Below are 20,064 nucleotides of genomic sequence, written 5' to 3'. Positions count from 1 at the left end.
CTTCTCTCTCTCTCTCTTCTTTCTCTTCCTCTCTTCTCTGTTTCTCTTTCAACTCTCTCTCTTTCCCTTAATCTCTCGCTCTCCCTCCCTCACACTCTCTCTCTCTCTTTCCTCTCTCTCTCTCTCTATTTGTTTATCTTCTAGTTCCCATTTTCATCAACTGTAATTTGAAAACAATAATTTGATTACAGGAAGGCAACATGGTTTCGTGAAGGGCAGGACATGTCTCACAAACCTCGTCGAGTTTTTTAAAAGGTGAAAAAGAATGTGAATGAAGGTAAGGCAGTTGACGTGGTGTACATGGACTTCAGTTAGGCCTTTGCTAAGGTTCCACGCTGTAAGGTGTTGGAGAAAATGCAGACGCATGGAATTAAGGGTGATTCAATAGTCTGGATTAGAAACTGGCTTTCTGTCAGAAGGCAGCGAGTGGTGGTTGATGGAAAATAGTCAGCCTAGAGTCCGATTATAGTGGTGTGCCACAAGGATCTGTTTTCGGACCACTGCTGTTTGTCCTTTTTATGAGTGACGTAGACACAGGCATAGGTGGGTGGGTTACTAAGGGCAGTGTGCAAGAATGTTGCAGGTTGCAGCGAGATTCTATAAACTGCAGACTTGGGCTGAGAAGTGACAAATGGAATTCAATGCAGATAAATGTGAGGTGATTCATTTTGGGAAGAACAACAGGAAGGCAGAATCCTGGGTCCATGGAAAGGTTCTTGGCAGTGTGGATGTGCAGAGGGATCTTGTAGTCCACGTACATAGATCCCTGAAAGTTGCCACCCAGGGTTGACAGCGCTGTTAAGAAAGCATGCGGTGTGTGAGGTTTCATTGGTAGAGGGAAAAAGTGAGAAGAAGGGCTCATGCCCGAAACGTCGATTCTCCTGCTCCTTGGATGCTGCCTGACCTGCTGCGCTTTTCCAGCAACACATTTTCAGTTCATTGGTAGAGCGATTGAGTTCCAGAGCCATAATGTCATACTATAATTATACAAGATGCTATTGCGGCCGCACTTGGAATATTGTGTACCGTTCTGCTTGCCCCATTACAGGATGTGAAAGCATTGGAAAAGGGGCATAGGACATTTACCAGGATGTTGCCTGTTCTGGAAGGAAGCTTTTATGAGGAAAGGTTGAGAGACGTGGGTGTGTTCTCATTGGAAATAAAAAGCCTAAGAGGGAATTTGATAGAGACATACAAGATGATCTGAGGATTAGATAGGGTAGACAGTGAAGGTCTTTTTTCGAGGATGATGACGTCAAATTGTAGGAGGGGAAATAGCTACAATTTGAGTGAAGATAGATTTAAGACAGATGTCAGAGGCGGGTTCTTTACTCAGAGAGTGTTAAGGGCGTGGAATGTCCTGCCTGTCAATGTAGTTAACTCAGCAAATTTAGTGAGATTTAAAAAATCCTTAGCGAAGCACATCGGTGATGATTGGATAGTGGAGTGGAATGTGCTTAGGTTAGTTCACACGACAGTGCAATCAACGAGGGCTGAAGGGCCTGTTTTGCGCTGTATTGTTCTATGTTATAAGTTTTTCTACCACTACTGCACTTGTCTGTTTCTCTGGCACACCAAAGTGTTTGAGTAATTCCCTGACAAATTCAACTGTACTTTGTCATTGGTTAAACCCAAATGTAACTTATTTGTTAATTCTAAAAGTATGGCATTTTTCTGTCCTTCGAAACTGTATTGTCAAATTTGAGAAATATCTTCAAATCTCAGAACCACTTCAGCAAATTTAACAGCCATTTTTCTTATTTTTAATTTAGTCAACCACAAGTCAATGAAATTAATCAAATTGCCTCATCTGCGTTTTGTTTAAAGATCTAGGGCACTCACCTGCAAGGGATTAAATCTACTGGGAATTTTCACACCCCTAAATCTATTCAAATCTCTATAAACCAGTTCAAATCCCGGACGAGCCCCCAAACTCTTATTACACAGGATAAACACTCCTACTTAATTTAAAGCAACAACACAGAAAATATTTATCCCGTACAGTAACCTGTGAAAATTAACGATTTTGTTTCTTAAATTAGAACAGAGAATGATTAATTAACAACTATTGACAACCACTTCCCCACACCTATCTTTTACCTTGCCTTTCTACAATACTTGTCCTCTAAAACTCCTGATTAAGATTTTCAAGACAAAACTTCTTATCTCAAAACGAGGCAGCTTTCGGATATTCTCTGCATTCCTGTCTTTTTCCTTCTTTTTCTTGGGAATTCTGCTTCACATGTTACTTATCAATAAAAGTAACTTTAAGAGAGCTATTTTTTCAGGTAGTCTCCACATGCTGGCTTAGCAGTTCTCCTCTCAAATGTTCAATCCTACCCGGATTATACCCCAAATAATAGAATTGTGTCATTAATTTCGAAGATTGTCAATGTGCTAAATTCACACTTGATTGGGCTTTGGTATTTTCCGGAAATAATTTCCACTGATGGGCCTAATTCGATTTTTTTTTGTCTCATAGCAACTCAAACAGTGCTATCTGTTCTGAACCAAATGTTACATTGTAAATTCTCTAGCACTCGGTGTGTTTGCCAAGTCTTTCGCTCTCTTAAAAGTACAGTACACTTCTACACCTTCTCTCGTCAATTCTGTATCCGTCTGCAATGCCAGATAAGGGATAAGAACCACAGTAGACCAGAGATGGTCTTTGCTACATAGTACCTGCTACATAGTACCTGGTAACTACATACTTCTGTGGCTTTTATAAGGTATAAATATATATCTTAGAGTGTGGTGCTGGAAAAGAACAGCAGGTCAGGCAGCATTCAAGGAGCAGGAAAATCGACTTTTCGAATATAAGCCCTACATCAGGAATTAAACTGGTCTACACACAATTATATATTGTGTCACTCATTGCAAGTTCAGAGAGGAGTCAGAAATGCAGGAAAATATCAAATTGCATTAATTCTTCAATTTACGAAGAAAAGAAAAGCTGAGAGTGGGCAAAAAGGTGTTTCCAGTCCATGCATTCTCCATTCATGCCAGACTTATAAAAGGATAATGCCTGGACATTTTGCATATTTGTGACTGTTCCCATAGGACGCTTTATGGAGTGAGGAGGCATCTCGTGAAAATGGTAGAGCAGGCGATTCATGCTCCTCACCAAAGGACTAGATGACAAATAGCAGCAACAGCATCGCCTTTATCGACATTACTTCTATATTGAGGTATTCACAACTAATTATGAACAAAAAACAAATTGCTTAGATTGATTGGAAACTAAAACGTGGCAGATGCTGAAACTGTTTGATTTGTGTGCAATACTCAGGAACGATTGAGCCAGGTAATCCAAAAGCCCCAGCCTCACACTCAATAAAATGCAGTCTCTTTCTGCCCTCTCCATCTTGTGAGCGAGCATTGTTAGTGTTCCCTATTTTCAGGTACTGCTTCTCTCTTTAAGTTGTAACCATTAGACTTCAGTTGAAATAACAACCGTTTCTCTCCCTTTGACTGATAATTAAACTTCCCATTGCATTCTTCCTTTTCTCTATTGAGCCCTTGAATGTGTTCCCTTTTCCCACAGACATGTCCATCTTTTCTTTACCCAATTCAATTCTTGGATCCCAGCAAGCAGGTTTCCTCATTTCTGGCGACCACGAATTGAAGTCACAAATTTGAACCAATTTGATTGTGGTAAAGTTCCTCCTGGAAGGATCTACATTCAAGAACACAGTGAATCCGTGCCTTTTTCTTTTTTATTATTAGACCTGTAACAATTATTGAATTGTGCTTCTACTCTGAAGTTTCTGAGGCCTGGCTGAGGTTGTAGAGAATTAGGAGTAGTGATGGAAGGGTTTGTCATCGGAGGCTAGGGTAGAAATCTTACTTTCCACTTTGGCTCCGATTTTGGGCTGCATGGTCCCCGTCTACAGAGCTGACCACACTGAAATCAATCAAGTGGGAAGTATGCTCATGTAGATTGCAGGAGTTGATTTCATTTTCGCTTCTAAAGTATTCTGGAACTGCGCAGGCCCATGTCTGAGGCAAGGTCCCATTTTGTCATGTGCGTCGTGCCAAATCCTAGAGTGGTGATCCTTCAACAATGCATCGACACTGAAGTGAAACAATGGGTCAGTCCCCACCTGAGTTAATCATTAATTACCAAAGCACAAATGGAGAAGCACCAGCATTGCAGCACCTACTAGGGGGCATTAGTAGGGAGCAGCTATTCCCCTTTGTTGCTGGATCAATCATTTGAGGGCATATTTTAAGGGTAAGGGGCAGGAGATTCAAATGGGATTTGGGAGAAAAAAACGTTTTCACTCAGAGGGTTCTTGACATCTGTAATGCTCTACATCGGAAGGTAATGGAGGCTGGAACCATTAGAAACTTTCAAAGATGGAGGAGTACTTGCAATATCATAACTATTAAGGAAACAGACAAGTGTAAAAATTTGGTATTGGCGCACGTTTAGTGGTAATGATTTCTGTGCAGATTCGATGGGTCAAATGGTGTTTTTTGTCCGGTAGAAATCTATGTACCTACTTTAACTTTTTGCTCCAAAGATGCTATGTCTAATGTTGATGTATTTTCAGAGTTATACTGATTCCCTTTCATTTCTTTTCTCAGTCCTGCACCTCACATACATTACTCAACGTCAGAGCGTCAATTTGCACCTGTCTGCCAATGACACGTAGCTCCAAGTCACTGTCATCTCCCTGAATTCCTTCACTATGCTTACGTTCCTTAGATGTGCCGATCATGCATTTTCTGTTGCAGGCACTAAAGATTTACACAAATATGAAAAAAACAAAAATAACAAAACTGGCCATACGTCCATGAAGACTTCCACAATGTATTATTTCTCAGGCAGATATGTGAACTCCTCAACCTTTTCAGGAACTGCCAATCAGGGTCATCTACTGAGTTTAACAGATAAAGTAGTAATAATTCTAACTGAGCATTCTACTTTCTGGGCTTTCAAAATGTGATGTGGGAGATGAGGCAAATAGTTTTCAAGCCACGATGTTGCATGGGCAGCAAAACAAAATAGATGAAAGAATAAAAATGCAAAGCAATGAAAAATCACCAAACATTTGGCGATTGTACTGATCTTGCTGTTGAAAGCAGATAATATTTCGTCAATTAAATATTGGAAAAGTAGAAGCCACTGGCTGAGTCCAGTCACAAATTCTGTTCATTCCCCATTACCGCCGTCTCTTTCTCTTTTACTTGTCTGAGGACGAACAGAATTGTTTTCGATTTGCTACCTTGGTGACCGTTGTTGTCCTGCTGAGGGACATCCTTGGTTTTACGAAAGGTCTTCCCTCAGCAACCGTCAACATTGCTCCTGTCTTCACTCTTCTATTGGGAAAACCCTCAATTGAATTGTTGCTCACTGTAAATCTTACTAATTAAATACATTGGTGGGGAACATCTCATATTGGATTCAACGCAACTCTTAAAACTGAAAGAACTACAGCTGCTCAAAACTAGAAACAAAAACAGAAATTGCTTGAAATACCTCACAGGCCTGACAGAATCCGTGATCAAAAATCATACCTAATGCTTCTGGTCCAGTGATTCATCATCAGAATAAAGATTCAGAAGAAAGGGTGCCTGATCCTGAGACATTAACTCTGAATTCTTTTCGCAGATGCTGTCAGACTTGCTGAGTTTTTCTTTTCATCAATTTCTATTTTTGGCTCATAAATCTTGTCTCATTCTGAAGGCTGCCACACACAAAGTGCTGACATACGTTGGCTCCTATTCTCGTAACAATTTGATGTCACGACTGTACTACAGATTTCCAAGGGTTTCCATGCGTTCCACCTTCATTTATCAATACCCTCTTTCGATTCACAGATTTCCACATTTCCTTAGGCACCTTCAACATCACCAAAACACTCTCTGGCTTCGTAACCCCTTGTAGCTGCAATATCACTTCCATTGCAATCACGCTGCAGTCAGCCAGCCTGCAACCCTCTCTACCTCAATACCAACCGACAATCTAGCTTCAACCCACTTCGCTTCGACCTCTGTAACATTCTCCAGAAAGACCTTCCATACTTCAGTGTTCGTATCATTGTGACTTCCTGCATGACATTGAATAACAGCCAGAGTCTCGGGCAAAAATCCTGGCTCTCGTCCATAATTGCCTGCCATTCTCTCCTTCCTAAAGACAAGACTTAAAAGTTTAAACCTACAGCGAAACACAACTTTTCCCCGTTGCACCTCCAGCAGTATGCCTTTTAACTCCGCATATATTACCATCCATATTACCAAACTAATGAATGCATTTGACGACGTGCATCTGAATAATTAACTACTTTCCATCTCGATAATGCAGTCTCCCTTTTTTTTGGACTTAAGTATTAACTTCCAAAATAGTCTCTTGAACATACGTTCTGATTAAAGAAGAGAGACAAAGCTGTGCAGGATATAAATTCAGGATGTAACAGACCAGTTTAAGAAACAACAGTGTCAGCAAGTCGACGAGAATGAATACGAAGCACGGGAGTTTATTTCCAGCGGAAAAGACCTTGAGGAAAATGAAAAAAGAGAAGCTGATATTCAACTCGTACAGATCTTGATAAACAACACTTGATCACTGAGCAATTCTAGCCTCCATATAATGAATATATAGTAAATTGATTTACTGGAGAAGGTACAAATGTTTTTACAAATGTAGTGGCAGAACTTAGACAAAATTCATCCATAATTAACTGAGCAGTAATGTTATTGATCATTACCGCTATATTAATATCTGGATTAATACACACTCTGGGGTGTGATCTTTCCTGATGTATCGATATCCCATCTCAATGTAACTCCTATCTGAACAAAGTTAGAGGGGCAGAAGTTTGCGTTGGTCGCCTCCTCCTGGACACTGAATCATATGTATGAACTGTTCATCAATCTCAAAGCAGTTATAAAATGCAACCTCAAATTAACCCCATTCTTCAGTCCAATAAATTTCAGCATGTTGAGGGAAGGAGATTGCATAAAACAGGAAACCATTGAAGGTATTCTCCACATCTATTAACCATGATTCAGAACATTTACATACAGTAATATGGGTGTCCTATTCTTTTTTTTTTAATTAGCCAAAGAACTGTTTTGTATGCTTGTTTGTAAAATCATATGAGCTATTCGTGAATAAAACGGTTTGCAAGAATTGGGTAATGCAAGTAATGGATTCCAAATATTGAAATGGAATTGAAAAATAACAAACTCCGGGTAATTCAGAGACATTATCTGGAAAATAAAATGTGCACTTTGCGGCTTGAAAGCAACTGTGCATTCATTTAATTTCGATCAGTCTACCTCTAGATTTCACTTTCTTTCCTCAATTTCCATCAATTTTCTTTTTAAAAATCAGTAGATCAGTGGTTCCTATATGTAAAACTACCTCATCGATGAGGGGATGGCAGGCGAGTCAGCCATTTATTTCCCATGATGCATAGCTGCGGTAAGGACGCGTTTGTTAGGCTTTTTCAGAAGGCACTTAAGATCTACCAATATTCTTAATCGTCTGGGGACACAAACAGGCCAGAACTTGGAATGATGGCACTTTTCCTTCGCTAATATTCCTCCGTGATCTAGATGGTTGCACGATCGCTGTTAGTCTTGGGATACATAGGAAGCTAACAAAAACTTTAATAGTTCTTTTAAAGGTGTTTTTTTTTTCTTTAAGAAAGGAAAAAGAATTTTGGGAATGTCAGAGCCATTGAACAAATATATTTTCGCCTGACTTAAAAATAATAGGCACATGCTCCATACCTGAAATAGGTGACAAAAATTGTGGTAATGTAGTGAGCAAACTTTAGTAATTAATGTCCAAAACCAGAAAGTATCAGAGACATTTAGGAGCAAAATATTTTTAAGCACAATTGTGACTTGACGGCATACATACCAGGTTCTAACAGTGATAGTTTCAGAGATAGAGAGAGATCTTCAGATTTATTTTCCTTTATTTCATAGATTCTGGCTCACCATTGATGTTAGTAAACGTTTCATAGTATGATCAGCAAAGGGTAAAACGTTTTATAAACATGGCAAGACTGGTTGACAATATCATTGGAGATTTGAGAAGACAATTGCCGTAGTCAACAAATGGAGCAGGCATATTTAACCTGCAAGGTTTATCAAAACTCATTAAAAAAACTGTCACATGCCCCTTGTGTTTTCCTTTATTTCATAGATTCTGGCTCACCATTGATGTTAGTAAACGTTAGTAAAAGAAGACATGCCCCTTGTGTTATTGTCACAAGAATTGTCAATATTAAAAAGGGAACACACTGGGAAGGGAACACACCTTGAATGAGAAGCTTACATAGAGTATCCTTATTAATATGGTTGCCATGGACATTTAGCGTTGGGGGAGGAGGAAGAGATTTTCTTTATCTTTTCCTCGTTGTTCAGTTATCAGTATAGATATGAGAGACAAGTTGTAAGCTAGAAATGAACGATGATGTCGAGGTAGCAATGAGAACGTAAAATTTCTGTCTGTGATTTTGAGTATTTCAAAGAAAACCAATGCGTGATGTAGCCGCAATAGTGCTTAGTATGCTTCGTGAATATTTTAACTATCTCTGTATGCGACAGAATTCAGTTTGAGTTAACATAATGTTATTTGAAGTTATGAAAACCTAATAATAACCTAATCAATAAACTAAGGGAATAAGAAAAATGTAAATTGCCTCATTAAGTTACATCAGAGAAGAACAAAGCAGGAAATGACTCGGAGTTCTGTTCTGTGGGGACTGATGGATGTCAGTAGGCGTCCACAATGACCACATCTTCCCGTCACTTTATATCTAATTTTGCACTAAGTTGATGCACTGGACGTCATGGTACAGATACAGCAACACATCAGGAAATGGTAAAAATAGCTATATTCCAGAAGACATGCCCCGTGTGTTATTGTCATTTCATTTGGTTCCTCGCCAGGGGCATTGGGAAGGATGGCATGGGGCAATTGCCGGGCTTGAGAAAGTAAAAATAGAGCAAAACATACTGTTTAAATTTCGTGTTACATCTTCGAAATCACAGTTCTTATTTAGCTAACCTCAGTTTGATTTTCCACTCAGATATCCATTATCTACTTACTTACTCCAGATATCTCCATGCGGTTATTTTGAGGTGGTGAAATCTCTGGAGCTTTCTTGGACAATCAATCACTTAATCAGGCTTCCATTCAGTCTTTTTAACAACCATCCCGATGCCCAAGTTTTGGTGTGTACTCCGTACAACATTATGACTTGATAATACATAATGTTGAATCAGTAATATTCAGTGTCACCTCCCAGAAATATTCAGGATATTTTAACAACACTGATCTTGATGTGTACGCTTTTCATCTGTTATAATTCCTATACAGAGGATAAGAGACATTGCAGAAAGTGTCAACTGCACAAACCATAGGCAGACAATTAAAATATAAATATCGTTGAATGAAAGGTTTTTTTTTGCTAAAACTTTATACAATACGTTTAAAATGTATAACAATACTTTAAGATTTACTATAAACTTTCTTTTCTCGAAGGAAAGCGTCCACAAAGTAATATTGCTACACAGAGTTGATGGGGTTGTTAAGAAAGCGTACAGTGCGTTAGCTTTCATTGGGAGAGGGATGTAGTTTTAGGGACATAAGTTCATGTTGAAGCTGTGTAAAATTCTGGCGCGGCCGCACTTGGAGAACTTTACACAGTTCTAGTCGTTGCATTATAGGAAGGATGCAGGAACTTTGGAAAGGGTGCAGAGGAAATTTACCAGGATGTTGCCTGGTATGGAGAAAAAGTCTTATAAGAACAGGCTGAGGGACTTGAGGCTCTTTTCATGAGACAGAAGATGGTGGAGAGGTGACTTAATAGAGACATACAAGATGATCATCAGAGTATTAGATAGGTGAACAGCGAGCGCTTTTTTCCCCTCGGATAGTGATATCCAGCACAAAGAGACAGAGCGACCCTTTCTCAGAAACAAGGGCGTACAACGCCATGGCTGCAACAGTCGAAGACTCGCCAAATTTAAGGGCATCTAAATCGTCATTGGATAAACATACAGATGAAAATGGAATAGTGTAGGTTAGATTGGCTTCACATTAGTTTCACAGGTCAGTGCAACATCAATGGCCGGAGGGCCTGTCCTGCATTGAAATGTTCTATGTTCATTCTTTAACCAAAAAGTATTCTGCAGAATTGAAAATGTTAACAGAAGAGATAAATGAAGAATTTAGCAGCAAAACTTGAACAGTCTTGCCTTTGCCTTAACTACATGGGGCACAAGTAAAACACTAATCTAAGAAATACACCAGGAAACAGAATGGATGATAAAACTCAGTGAAATTGTCAGTTCGTGAAGTAGTACTTTGTGAATTACTGAAGTTTTTGCTGGCAGGTGGCTGAGATGTGAGGAACTCTATCTTAGGGTCTTAATATAAGTGGTCCTTGAGATGGCTGATAGTTCTCAAGAATGTTTACTGAACAATTATCTGCACAGATGCTGCCAGACCTGGATAATTTCTCATGCAATTACTGTTTTGTTGTAGTTGTTGTTTCAAAACTCCAACATACACATTTCTTTGTTTGACATAATTGAGGTGTATAGCACTAGTTTCAATTTGACGAATTACAGACAATTTCTGAAAGGTCCCATTAAACTGGAACAGCTCAAAGTTAACTCCTTAAATGAAAGACAGAAGGCGACAGAAATCAGGAAACTACAGGCTTGTTGCATTAGCATATATCGTGGGCAAAATATTAGAAGTTATTATTAGAGATGATATGTATCAGCAGTTCTAAAACTCTATTAAATTATTCTTTGATTGCTGAATAATAGTAAAGCGTCCTGAGTTTAAAACAGAGGTGTGGTCAAATTGTGACCTATAAAGCATCATGTGTCTTTGGAACTCCCTTCATGGGAGCAGTATTTTCATTCTCTTGACTGTGGAAGAGTTCCAAATAACTGGTGGTCATCTAATGTAACTTCATGTTTTATAAAATGGCGGAAGAGAGAAAACGGGAAATTACCAAAGATTTAGCTTCACATCAGTGGTGGGGAAAATACGGGAATCAATTATATCCGATGTAATAACTAAGCATTTGGAAAGCCGTGAAAGGATCTGTCCAGGTGAGCATGCATATACTCGGGGGAAAATCTGCTTGACAGATCTTTCTTAATGAGTTTTTGCATGTGATCAGTAGAATGAGCAAGAGTGATTCAGTGAATGTTGTGTATCTGGACTTTCAAAAGGCTTTCAACACAATTCCACACAAGAGGTTAGTAAGCAAATTAAATGTTATGCCATCAGAGGTAATGTATTAGCGATGAGAGAAAACAGGTTGGCAGGCATGAAGCAGACAACTGTAATAAACGGATTCTTTTCAGAGTGACAGGCATTGACAAGTGGGATACCACAGGGTTCAGTGCGGGGACTCCAGCTATTCACGCAAATATATTAATGATTTGGTCAAAGGAGTTGAAATTGGTATCTCCAAGCATGCAGATTACTTTAAAGTAGGTGACCGTGTGTACTTGGCGAATGCAATATAACATGAATAAATGTGATATTATCACTCTGGTGCCAAAAAAGCAGATTATTGTCTGAACAGTGGCAGTTTAGTAAATGGTGAGGTGCAAAAAGAACTTGGTGTCATAATGGAATTGTTGCTTAAAGTTGGGATGCAGATGCAACAAACAATCTGGAAAACTGATGGTTTGCTGGCCTTCATAGCATAAGGATTGAGATTAGGAGTAAGAATGTCTTGCAGCATGTCATGTTATCCGAGGATTTGGTGAGGTCAAACTTCGAGTATTAGGTTTATATTTGGATTCCTAGTCATGGGACCTTTCTATTGAAGGATTCCAACCGAAAATTCCCGTAATGGCAAAACTGGCAGATAAACAAAGATTAAATCGATTGGGCTTGTAGTCACTGGAATTTAGAATAATGAGAGAAGATCTCATAAAAAGTTATAACGTTCTGATGGGACTAGACAAGCTAGATGTGGGAAGAATGTTACCGAAGTTGGGGAAGTCCATAACCTGAAGTCACAATATAATAATAAGGAGTTAGCCATTCAGCAATGAGATGAGGAAGAATTTTTCACTCGGAGAATTCTAAACCTGTGAAATTCTCGACCAGAGGAAGCTGTTGGGAACAGTTCATTTGATGTATTCAAGAGGGATCTGTGTGGGTCGTTTGCTGCTAAAGGGATTATTGGTTTTGGATAAATTGCAAGATCATACTGAATAGTAGTGTCGCCTTGAACGACTGAGTTTAGTAATTTGTGAAATACTATGTACTGTTCTTGTCGTCACACCATTAAAAGGATGTGAAGGCCTTGGAGCCAGTACAGAAGCGATTTACCAAGATTAGGCTTGGTTTGGAAAGTAATCCAACGAGACGATGTCGGAGAATCATGGTGTTTTTTAGCTGAATGTTAAATGGTATGGGGCGACCTGATGGAAAGTTATAAAATTATGAGAGGCATTGATTGAATGGACAGTCAGATTATTTCCCAAGGATCGAATTGTCAATTACACAGAGACATGTGCTAATGGTAAAATGGGAAACATTTAAATGAGACGTGAGACTCATTATTTTTATACTGGTTTCATAAGTGCCTGGAAAGTGCTGCCAGAGGAATTGGATGGAGGCGGATATATTAGCAATGGTAAAGCAACGTCATGATAAATATTTGAACAGGCAGAGAGTCGAGGGCTTAGATAATGTAGAGGCAAAAAACGTTATTTGTTAAGAAAGGTATCATGTGTCACTACAGTCTTAGTGGGCCGGAGGGCCTATTCCAGTGCTGTACCATTCTTTGCTCTTTGTTCCAGGAGAGGATGTTTTTCAATGGGGAGAATGTGCAAACTGGGGAGAATGTGCAAACTGCACATAGACAGTCAGCCTAGGCTGCAATCGAACTCGGGTCCCTTTGCGGCAGCACTGCCAACCACTAAGTCGCCCTAGGAGAGACACTTCAGTGCATATCTCATAAGGGTAGTTGGGCCATCCGCAAACAGTTTGAAAATATTTTGATGAGTAACTCGATCTAGAGAATGGGATTGACTTTGGAGGCAACATATTTTGAAAACTGCTGCGAATATTAGAAACTATAGGTCAAATAAAACAACAATGAGTGTTAAAATTGCTGTGTCATTCAGCGATTTATTTTTGATTTATTCAATTATTCTATGTGCTTTGAGATTTGCATTTGCATTGAGAACACGATTGTTTGAGCACTCATTTATTATCATTCAGAAGGCGGTGCTGAACTGCCTTGGACTTCTGTTGCAGTTCAAATGTTATCAGAACACGCAAAGCACTGCAGTTCAATGAATTTCGTTTACCAACAGTGCAGGAATAGCAACAATGTTTCAATCAACGGTGTTGTGTTTTGCATTGTGGTTTTGCCCTGTGTCGGTGAGGTGCCAGTAGACTGGGATATTTGCTAATGCAGTACCATTATTTAACAAAGGTGGTAAGGACAAGCCAGGGATCTGTAGACCGGTGAGCCTGATGTTGGGGATAGGCAAGTTGTTGGAGGTAATCCAGAGGGAGAGGATTTGCATGCGTTTGGAAAGGCAAGGACTGATTAAGGATAGTCAACATGGCTTTGTGCATGGGAAATCATGTCTCACAAACTTAATTGATTTTTTTGAAAAAGTAACAAAGTGGATTGATGAGGGCTGCGTGGGCGTGATCTGTATGGACACATTCGACAAGGTTTCCAATGGGAAATTAGTTAACAAGCTTAGGTCTCGTGGAATACAGGGAGAACTCGCCATTTGGACAGAGGATTGACTCGAAGATAGAAGACAGAGAGTGGTGGTGGAGGTTTGTTTTTCAGACTGGAGGTCGGTGACCAGTGTAGTGCCACAAGGATCAGTGTTGGGTCCACTACTTTTCATCATTTATATAAATGGTTTGGATATGAACATAGGAGGTATAGTTAGTAAGTTTGCCGATGACACCAAAATCGGAGGTGTCCTGGACAGCGAAGAAGGTTACCTCAGATTACAATGGGATGTTGATCAGATGGGCCAATAGGCTGAGGAGTGGCAGATGGAGATTAATTTAGATAAATGCGAGATGATGCATTTTGGAAAAGCAAATTTAGAGGGATATGAGCCAAGTACTGGCAGATGGAACTAGATTTGGTTGGAATAACTGGTTGGCATGGACGAGTTCGAACCAAAGTTTCTGTTTTTGGGCTGCACATCTCTATGACTCTATGACTCTATGTTTCTATGAGTATCATTGTTCTTTTTTAGTGGTAGAGTTTTCAGCGTTGGAAGGTGCGATCGAAATTTACTATATTTGAAACCTCGAATGTCTTCTGAGATCCTTCTCAGTTGGACAGGCTGGGCTTGTATCTAATGGAGTTTAGATAAAAATATTTTTAGAAATTCGAATAATTTTATTCATTTCGAAATGTATAAAGTTATGAAGGATCATTACAGAGTGGAAACAGCAATGATGTTTCCTCTTGTGGATCAGTCAAAAACTAATGGACACTTTCAAACTAAGGACATGACAATTAAGGGGAACGTAATGAGTAAGATTTTCTCTCTGAGGGTTGTGTGTCCATGGAAATGTCTGCCACAGAAGACTCTACAGACACAGTCGTGTTTTTTTTATATAAGGCAAAGGTTGTTAGATTCGTTTAAGCAAGGATGTCAAACGCTATTGGAATCGATGGGAATGTGTGCTTCAATTCACACAGATCAACCATGATCGTGATGAATAGTGGAGCAGGCTTAAGTGGGTTGGACAAATGTTTTGTTCTTGTTACTGATGTTTATATTGTAGAATGAAACTTTCTGCGATGCACCTGATTTTATTTTATTTGATATGAATTATTATTGTTGTCACATGTATCCACATGCATTGCAAAGTATTGTTTTACAGACTGCATCGGCAGGTCATGTCACACAACGTGCTCGTTATATTAAAAAAAAAGAATGCAGAAAGTGCAGAGAGAGAGAGATCAATGTATGAAAGTCGGGAAGAATCTGTTCTTGAATCTGTTCAAACGTTTATATCTTCTATAGACGGATGAGGGTGGAAGAGAGCATAACCAGGGAGGTGAGGTATTTAATTATGTTGTCTGTTTTCCCGAGGTAATGGGAATTCTAAATAGAGCTACAGGAGAGAAGGCTGCTTTATGTGATGGACTGGGCTGCGTTCATGACTCTTTGTAGTTTGTTCTGGTCTTCAATACAGCAGTTGTCAGGACAGATTCTTCTCTTTGCACTACACCGCTGATTGCTTATCTCTTTCTTATACCCTTTAGTGACGTTGTTTAAGATCCAACCTATAATGGTGTTGTCATAAAAAAAATTGCAAATGGAGTCAGGGCAGAATGTGACCTCATAGTCATGAGTGTTTAAGGAGAATAATAAGGAGCTGAGTATGCCACCATGCGGGGACTGGTGTTGATGATTATCGTGGAGGAGGTGATATCGTCAATCATTACATATTGCAGTCTGTGAGTCGGAAAGTCGTTGGTCCAGTTACAGAGAGGGGAGCAGAGACCGAGGTCTTGGAGTCTGTAAATGAGTTTGGTTGGAATGATGGTGTTGAACACGGGGCTGTAGTCAATAAGTTGGAGACTTTCATAGGTATCATTTTTATATAGATATTAAATGGATAAGTGTATGGCCAGGGATATGGCATTTGCCATGGGCAAATTGAGATGGTAGGTGAATTGCGAATGGTCAAGGCAATCTGGGCGGCTGGAGTTGATATGCCATTATTCACTTTGTTTGGGTGCAGTCCATTCTTGACCAAATGCAGAGTGACAATCCTGCCTGAGACTTGACCATAACTATTGATCACAAGAATTGAGACATCAGGAGTGAGCTGAGCATTACACATCAGAAGAACATTGTGAATGATGTTATGTTTTATTGATGAACAAACGTGAATATATTTTCTGACACAATAACACTGAACCTTCAAGATTGCAAGCCCAGTCGGAAAGGAAGTGCGAATTGTTATGGACTGAAAAAGTTTATCAAAGTTATTCCATGAAATGTCAATATCTGATAAAAACTGACTGCAGGATGAAGACCGTGTTAGAAACTGAATTCAATAGTTGTTTCCTTCAAGTTTCAATATTTCAAAGACTCGTTCACGGTAAAGCACTTAGGATTTCATATGGATTTTGTCAGGTTTTAAATAGTATCACCAGTTCCTAAGTGGAGGACTATGAGGAGAATGGACAACCAATGCAGCGGGAACACAGACACACACAGAAACACACACAGGCACACACAAACACACACACACAGACTCACACACACACACAGAGAAAAATATTAAAAAAGGTATTAAGATTTTCTGTGATAACAATCGTAGAATTGATCATGTAGAAAATGCATATGGAGAATTAAAAAGGTCAAGAAAGAAGGTCAAATTAAAATTAAACGACAGAATTGAACGTTGTGTGGGTACTTACGATAGAGGATCTAAGTAACACCATAATAAGAACAATATATTAACGAAAAGAAAAGGAGAGTGGAACTCAGGAAAATAGTGAACAATTTAGGTTATTCTCAGTTAATTACTCGAGATACTGACTGGCAAGTGCCTGTATCCTGAACTTCTCTATTTTAAATTCTTTATAGAAGTTGCCCTTTGTGATAGTTGATAGTTCTGAAGAAGGGTCGCTGGACAGTAAATTTGCATTCTATTTCTCTTCATAGATTCTACCAGATGCGCGAATGTTATCCATCAAGCTGTATTGTTCTTAAATTTTACTTCACAGCTCCAGCATCTGCACGTTTTTGGCCTTGCTGATATAGTTATTACATAAGTTTCAACTTTCCAATTTTAAAAGCAGATAGGGAAGTTCGCATTAGAATGGAACACAGAAAATGCAGCATCTGCTGAATAAATTCAAAATGGGAAGAAGTACTGAAACAGATGAGAGATATTTTCCAGCATTTTTGTAGAATTTGCTTTGTGTATTCAAGTTAACCCCCGTCCCTTCTGACATACACGAACCAGCTTACCTCTAAATATTCCTGAAACCCCCATATCAGCCCTGTTTTAAAACCTATTTCAACCCTACTACTCTACATATCACCTTGAATTTTAACGCTACAAACTTCCCTGCAACTCGACTGCACTCAGTTATTACTTTAATAATTGGCATTACTCGACATTTTGCCACAGTTTTTAACTACTCTCTGAATTTAGACTGAATCATGTCCTAAATAAATGTGTTTGCACAACAACTTATACTGGCTAGCATAACTGCAAATTCAACAAATATTTGTGAAAAGTTTCATTGTAATACTCAGGGACTATTACGTCATAAAAGAACAAGCTTATGATACATACAGACCAAAACATTCTGAAGCTGCCACATACAATGATGACGAAAATCACACATTTCCTTCTGCTCTCCATAAATCTGGGAGGCATGTGGTTAAAATCTTATCAAACAAGTCAAATGCCATCCAAGAGGGATTTGTATGGTCTTGCAGTACAAAACGAGGAGATGTTATTAACCACCTCCCAAACTTCAAGTGTAACAGAAAAAGAAATGCTCTTGAAACAGATCAGAATTCAAGTTGCCGATAAAAGCAGAACTGCAGTTTTGTCAGAGCAATTGTTTTTTCCAGCTTCTTAAAACAAATGGCTACAAATCTATCTTTCAAAGAAAAACATGACGGTGAATCAGATGGAACATTCTGAGGTTAGATAACACAAGACACAGATAACACTACAGACGAGTGATTTTCGGGAAAGACACTGGGAAATAGTAAATAATGGTCTTCCATAGAATGACCCAAGTGGCAATGAACAATAGATCAGCAGTTGCCATGGTTACAAGATAACAAGTGATGCAGCCAGCGAGGACACACATCTCCTGACACAGGATCATAATTGTTATGACAGTAACTAGAAGAGAGAACATGCAAAATAGCACATTTCTGGCTTTAAAAAAAGAAACAGATTATATGGCTGCGTCAGAAGTTAAGCTGTTTTCGAGATACCAATGGGTGTAAAGTGCTGCACACCAGCATTACAGTGGCGGAAACATTCAACAACATTGATGTGTTTAATCTCCCATGATTGCATTAAATAGCAGAGCAAGCTCAATGGGTTGAATGGCCTACCGCCGTTTCCTTGTTTCTATGACATCATAAATTGCACTCACAATCCCAATCCAATCTAAACATGGAGATCTGCAGGTCATAGATAGGGGACAGGGTGTAAAACAGCCAAACAAATCCAAGTTCGTAATGATCCACTTTGGGTCTCATTTCCTCTAAGTTGTCGGTCAGGTTTACCGGATGCTGGGCACAGATTTGAAGACAGGCACTGCATGTACTTTAAAATACACATTCTGAGTCGAGCATTGATCTCAGAAGTTTAAATTTCATAACTGTCAGATTATAGTTCAGTATATCCATTAATTAAAATTTTCATATTGAAAACAGAAAGTGGGAAACAATGAAGGAAATAATGAAATGAGAAAAACGGTTACAAAGCCATTGATTTATAAATTATTTAATGAAAAACATTGCTTAACAAACGATTCTATTAACTGTACATGAAACAAATTATGTTCTTTGCGCAATTATGGGCTGTAGGAAAGTATAAGGAAGTGTAAATAAGAGAAGAATCCACAAAATTCTTATGAAAAAAAATGAAAAGACGGAAATCATAAATTAGTCATAAATCATAAATCATCTCATAAATTAGTGCATGCATCCGAGATGAAATAATAGGAGCTGATTTAGAGAATGGTTAAATTAATCTAAAAGATAAAACTCAGGATGAAGCGTTTCCATTGCTGAGCTACATCGGAGTAAGGTTAATTCACTAGCAATAAGATTGAAACAGTTCAGTGATGTTGGTCTGTTCTTCCCCAGGTATAAACAACTAAGTCATTCAGTTTGGTGCAGTTCAAGTGAAAATGGGATAAATATCAGTACAATTCAGTTTAAAAGTAATGTTGAACCATCTGGCAACAAACACTGTATTGCCATTCTCATATATAATGTCAACAAAACATGGAGACAGCTTCACAGAATGTAAAGAGCATTTCTCGTCAGACATGGTGCTTGGTGCAAACTGTTGAGGTCTGATCACTTCCACTGATTTAGAATAATCTGCAGTAACACACGCATCACAATTGCATTCCCTCTTAGAGTTTCGTGTACTTTGATGAAACCAACTACACTGTTCGTCCTAAAATCATTCCTGAACTGCACATTTGTTTCAACAAATCTATGCAGTTCTTCATATGTCCATTCATTGACCGTGAGATGAGCGAGCTATATGACCAGTCAAAAGGTAAAACTGGAACTGAGTAAAGACACACCTTTATGTCAATATCCATCTCACTTACTGGGGACACCAATGATGGCAAATGTCACATAGTATATATGTCTGATGCTGCGAAGTGGTTCCATAATTCTCTATATGAGATGAGCTCTCTGATGCAAACTCTGAGGTCACACAGTGATGCAGTCATCAATTTATGCACTGCCAAGTATTCTAGGGTGCTTTAGATTAGATTAGATTACTTAGATTAGATTACTTACAGTGTGGAAACAGGCCCTTCGGCCCAACAAGTCCACACCGACCCGCCGAAGCGCAACCCACCCATACCCCTACATCCACCCCTTTAACCTAACACTACGGGCAATTTAGCATGGCCAATTCACCTGACCCGCACATCTTTGGACTGTGGGAGGAAACCGGAGCACCCGGAGGAAACTCACGCAGACACGGGGAGAATGTGCAAACTCCACACAGTCAGTCGCCTGAGTCGGGAATTGAACCCGGGTCTACAGGCGCTGTGAGGAAGCAGTGCTAACCATTGGGCCACCGTGCCGCCCACTTTAGGTTGCAGCATCAATTAGTTTAGTTTTACTTCGAAAACATATCGTAAGATAAATACCATAGCTGAGTCAGACCTCTGTTTTCTACAGTCGGAAAAGCACAGCAGGTCAGGCAGCATCTGATGAGCAGGAGAATCAACGTTTCAGACTTAACCCTTCATCACGAATGAGGCTTGTGGGCCGGGAGCGTGAGAGATAAATCGAAGGGAGGTGGACTAGGTGTGGGGA

This window comes from Chiloscyllium plagiosum, chromosome 37, assembly GCF_004010195.1.
Source record: "Chiloscyllium plagiosum isolate BGI_BamShark_2017 chromosome 37, ASM401019v2, whole genome shotgun sequence".
Taxonomy (NCBI): domain Eukaryota; kingdom Metazoa; phylum Chordata; class Chondrichthyes; order Orectolobiformes; family Hemiscylliidae; genus Chiloscyllium; species Chiloscyllium plagiosum.
Note: the sequence above shows the minus strand (reverse complement) of the source record.